We start from the raw sequence: 6,000 nt of genomic DNA, 5'->3' as shown, positions 1-6,000 counted from the left end.
TGCACGCTCCCGGCTCACGGACTCAGTCTGCCGTTTCCAGAGTGCGGGTCCGCGGTCTGCCCGCTCCCCGGAACAACATCAATTAACCTTTGACAAACGAGGAATAAATATCCGGTAGGAAGATGATAGCCTCCTTAACAAATTATGTTTGGAAAACTGGACAGCTACATGCAAAAGAATAAAACTGACCACTTTCTTACACCATACCCCAAAATAAACTCAAAATGTATTAAAGACCTAAATGTGAGATCTGAAACCATAAAAATTCTAGAAGAGAGCAGAGAGTAAATTCTCTGACATTGGCCCTAGCAACTTCTTTCTAGATATGTTTCCTGAGAGAAGGTAAACACAAGAGAAAACAAAAAAAATATTGAGAGTACATCAAAATTAAAGTTTCTGCATAGGGCAGAAAACAACCAACAAAACTAAAAGGCAGCCATGAAGGGGAGGGAACCCTTTCACAGAGTGAAATCAGGGATAGAGGGAGACAGCAGAGGAGAGAGCAGTGCATAGGGTTCACACGATATACTGCACTGAGGGGATCCCCTAGGTCTCAATAAGAGAGATCCTATTCCTGAAGTACATTTTAAAGAGGGTAGTTTGAACCATGAGCGACTATAGACCCTGGGAAACAAACTGAGGGCTTCAGAGGGGAGGGGGTGGGGGTGGGAGATTGGGATAGGCTGGTGATGGGTATTAAGGAGGGCAGATATTGCATAGAGCACTGGGTGTTATACACAAATAATGAATCATGGAACACCACATCAAAAACTAAGGATATACTGTATGGTGACTAACATAACATAATAAAAAATTATTATTAAAAATAAATAAATAAAGTGGGTAGTTTGCTTCCCCAAGGACAAAAGGCCTGCCAGGAGCCAATGAGTGGCCTTTCAACAGCAGGGGAGAGAAGCATGCATGCAGAGGGCAGATAAACTGGTTGCAGCTTTCTGCTGTGAATCACAATAGACCCAGATACAGTTTGTGTGCCAAGAGACTGATAATCTGGGACAGAATGGTGCCAAGCATATCGAGAATCTTTGCTTCAGGGGAAGGGGGTAGGGTCTGCACCATTGCAGGCCCTTTATTATTTGGAGTTTTGAATCCCATCCACTAGCCAGAGATAAAATACAGGAGAACAGTGGCACTGGGCCTGCCAATAGCCAGGCACAGACAGGTTAAGGGCAGGGATCGGATGAAAGCCTTGGACATAGGAGAGTAATCAGAGGGTAATCAGAGGGTAATCAGAGAGTAATCAGAGAGTAATCAGAGAGTAATCAGAGGGTAATCAGAGGGGGGAATGAAACATGAGAGACTATGGACTGTGAGAGGCAAACTGAGGACTTCAGAGGGGAGGGGGTGGGGGAAGGGGATAGCCTGGTGATGGGTAGTAGGGAGGGCACGTATTGCATGGTGCACTGGGTGTTATACGCAACTAATGAAGCATCAAACTTTACATCGGAATCTGGGGATGTACTGTATGGTGATTAACACAATATAATAAAATAAAATTAAAAAAAATAAAATAAAATAAAATAGGCATTTTTAAGACAAAAAAAAAAGACTATAATAAGAGATGGAGAAGGACACTAAATCATTGAAAAAGGGGTCTAACCAAAAGAATCTAACAAGTATAAATATTTATGCACCCAACATGGGAGAACCAAACTATATAAATCAATTAATAAGAAACATAAAGAAACTCATTGGTAATAATACAATAATAGTAGAGGACTTTAACTCCCCACGCACAACAATGGACAGATCATCTAAAAAGATCAACAAGGAAACAGTGGTTTTGAATGTCATGCTGAACCAGAGGGACTTAACAGACATATTCAGAGCATTTCATCCAAAAGAAGCAGAATACACATTCTTCCCAGGTGCACACAAAACATTATCCTGAATAGATCACATACTGAGTCACTAATCAGGCCCCAACAAGTACAAAAAGATTGAGATCATGCCATCCATATTTTCAGACCACAATGCTATGAAATATGAAGTCAACCACAAGAATTTGGAAATACCACAAATACATGTAGGTTCAAGAACAACCTACTAAAGAATGAAAGTGTTAACCAAGAAATTAAAGAATAAATAAAAAAGTACATAGAAGCAAATGAAAATGAAAACACGATAGTCCAAACCCTCTAAGATACAGCAAAGGCTGTCCTAAGAAGGAAGTATATAGCATTATAGGCCTTCCTTAAGAAGCAAGAAAAATCTCAGAAACACAACTTAACTTTACACATCATGAGCTTGAGAAAGATCAGCAAATAAAGCCTAAATCGAGCAGGAGGAGGGAAATAATTGAGATTAGAGCAGAAATAAATGATACAGAAAAATTTTTTAAAAAGTAGAACATATCAGTGAGAATATGAGCTGATTCTTTGAAAGAATTAATGAAACTGATAAACCCCTTGGCAGAATTATTAAAAAAATATATATATCAAAAATAAAAGAGAAAGGATCCAAACAAAGTCATGAATGAAACGGGAGAGATCACAACCAACATAAGAGAAATATACACTCAATTTTAAGAGAATATTATGAACAATTTGATGCCAACAAATTGGGCAATCTAAAAGAAATGGATAAATTCTTAGAAACATATACTAAAACTGAAACAGGAAGAAATAGAAAACTTGAACAGATCCATAAACAGGTAAGAAATTGAATCAGTGATTAAAAATCTCCCAACAAACAAGAGTCCAGGATTGGATGGCTTCCCAGCTGAATTATATGAAACATTTAAAGAAGAATTAATACCCATTCTTCTGAAACTGTTCCAAAAAATAGAAATTGAAGGAAAACTTCCCAACTCATTCTATGAAGCAGCATTACCTTGATTCCAAGATCACATTGCACTAAAAGGAGAACTACAGACAAATATCCCTGATGAACGGATGCAAAAATTCTCAACATGATACTAGCTAAATGAATCCAACAGTATATTAAAAGGATTATTCACCATGATCAAGTGGGATTTACAGCTGGTCTGCAGGCGTGGTTCAATATTTGCAAATCAATCAATGAGATAAGCTACATTAATTAAAGAGGATGAGAAAGACATGATCTTCTCAATAAATGCAGAAAAAAGCATTTGACAAAATACAGCATCCATTCTTGATAAAAACCCTCAATAAAATAAAGATAGGTGAAACATACCTCAACATCATAAAGGCCATATATGAAAGACCCAAAGCTAATATCATCCATAATGGGGAAAACTGAGAGCTTTTCCCCTAAGGTCAGGAACACAACAGGGATGTCCACTCTTCCACTGTTGTTTAACCTAGTACTATTTAAAGTCCTAGGCTCAGCAATGAGAAAACAAAAATAAATAAAAGACATCCAAATTGGCAAGGAAGAAGTCAAACTTTCACTCTTTTGCAGATGACATGATACTCTAGGTAGAAAACCCAAAGATTCCACCAAAAAATTGATAGAACTGATAAATAAATTTAGTGAAGTCACAGAATATAAAAACAACCTACAGAAAAGTGTTGCATTTCTGGGGCGCCTGGGTGGCTCAGTCGTTAAGCAACTGCCTTCAGCTCAGGGCGTGATCCCGGCATTCTGGGACATCAGGCTCCACCCCTGAGAGCCTGCCTCTTCCTCTCCCATTCCCCCTGCTTGTGTTCCCTCTCTCACTGGCTGTCTCTCTGTCTGTCAAATAAATAAATAAAATCTTTAAAAAAGTGTTGCATTTCTATACACCAGTTATGAAGTAGCAGAAAGAAAAATCAAGGAATTGATCCCATTTACAACTTTATCAAAAATGATAAGATACCTAGGAATAAATTTAACCAAAGATGCAAAAGATCCATATGCTGAAAACTATAGAATACCTATGAAAAAAAGAAGAACAGACAAAAATGGAAAAACATTCCATACTCTTCAACTGGAAGAATAACTATTGCTAAAATGTCTTTACTACCCAAAGCAATCTACACACTTAATGCAATCCCCATCAAATTACCTCCAGCATTATTCACAGAGTTAAAACAAACAATCCTCAAATTTGTATGGAACCATAAAATACCCCCAATAGCCAAAATGATGTAAAAGAATAACAAATTGGGAGGCATCGGGATTCTAGACTTTAACCTGTATTACAAAGCTGTAATCATCAAAACAGTATGGTACGGACATTAAAACAGACACATAGATCAATGGAACGGAATAGAAAACCCAGAAATGGACTCACAACTGTATGTCCAACTAATCTTTGTAAAGGCAAGAAAGAATATCCAGTGGAAAAAAGTCTCTTCAAGAAATGGTATTGGAAAAGCTGGACAGCAACATGCAGAAGAATATAACTGGACCACTTTCTTACAGCATACACACAAAAAAATTCAAAATGGATGAAAGACCTAATGTGAGACAGGAAACCACCAAAATCCTAGAGAAAAAGAAGGCAGCAACCTCTCTGACTTTGGCCACAGCAACTTCTTACTAAAAACACTTCTAGAGGCAAGGAAAGCAAAGGAAAAAATGAATTCATAGGACCTCATTAAGATAAAAATTTTCTGCCCAGGGAAGGAAATAATTAAAAAAATCTAAAAGGCAAGCAATGGAATGGGAGAAGATATTTGCAAATGTCATATTGGATAAAGGGATAGTATCCAAAATCTATAAAGAACTTATCAAACTCAACACCAAAAAATCATATAATCCAGTTATGAAATGGGCAAAAGACGTTAATAGACACTTTTCCAAAGACATCCAGATGGCTAACAGACACATGAAAAGATGCTCAACATCACTCACCATCAGGGAAATACAAATCAAAACCACAATGAGATACCACTTCATACCTTCAGAATGGCTAAAATTAACAACCCAGCAAACAACTCATGTTGGCAAGGATGTGGAGAAAGGGGAACCCTCTTACACCAAGGAAATATGGAGAATTTTAAGACTATACCATGAGCGACAATATGCCAACAAATTAGGCAATCTGGAAGAAACAGATGCATTCCCAGAAATATATAAACTACCAAAACTGAAACAGGAAGAAATAGAAAATCTGAAATGACCAATAACCAGTGAGGAATTTGAAGCTGTAATCAACCCCCCCCCCAAAAAAAGAGACTGATGGTTTCCCAGAAGAATTCTACCAAACATTTAAAGAAGAAACCATACCTATTCTCCTGAAGCTGTTTCAAAAAATAGAAATGGAAGGAAAACTTCTAAACTCGTTCTATAAGGCCAGCATTACATTGAGCCCAAAATGAGACAAAGACTCCATGAAAAAGGAGAATTACAGACCAATACCCCTGATGAACATGGATGCGAAAATACTCCCTAAGATACTAGCCAATAGATCCAATAGTACATTAAAAGAATTATTCACCATGACCAAGTGGAATTTATTCCTAGGATGCAGGAAAATACAAATAAAAAGCACGAGATACCACCTTACACTAGTTAGAATTGCTAAAATTAACAAGACAAGAAACAACAAATGTTGGTGAGGATGTGGAGAAAGGGCAACCCTCTTACACTATTGGTGGGAATGCAAGCTGGTGCAATCACTCTGGAAAACAGTATGGAGGTTCCTCAAGATGCTAAAAATGGAGCTACCCTATGACCCAGTAATTGCAGTATTAGGTATTTACCCCACAGATACAGATGTAGCAAAAAGAAGGGGCACCTGCACCCCAATGTTCATAGCAGCAAGGTCTACCATAGCCAAATTGTGGAAGGAGCCAAGATGTCCTTCAACAGATGAATGGATAAAGAAGATGTGGTTCATATATACAATGGAATATTACTCAGCCATCAGAAAGGATAAATACCTACCATTTACATCAATTTGGATTGAACTGGAGGGTATTATGCTAACTGAAATAAGTCAGTCAGAGAAAGATAATTATCATATGGTTTCACTCACATGTGGAATATAAGAAATAGTGTAGAGGATCATAGGGGAAGGGAAGGGAAAGTGAATGGGAAGAAATCGGAAAGGGAGACAAATCATGAGAGACT

Source organism: Ailuropoda melanoleuca, chromosome X, assembly GCF_002007445.2.
Source record: "Ailuropoda melanoleuca isolate Jingjing chromosome X, ASM200744v2, whole genome shotgun sequence".
Lineage (NCBI taxonomy): Eukaryota > Metazoa > Chordata > Mammalia > Carnivora > Ursidae > Ailuropoda > Ailuropoda melanoleuca.
The sequence above is the reverse complement of the archived record's forward strand: the minus strand, read 5'-3'. Positions refer to the sequence as shown.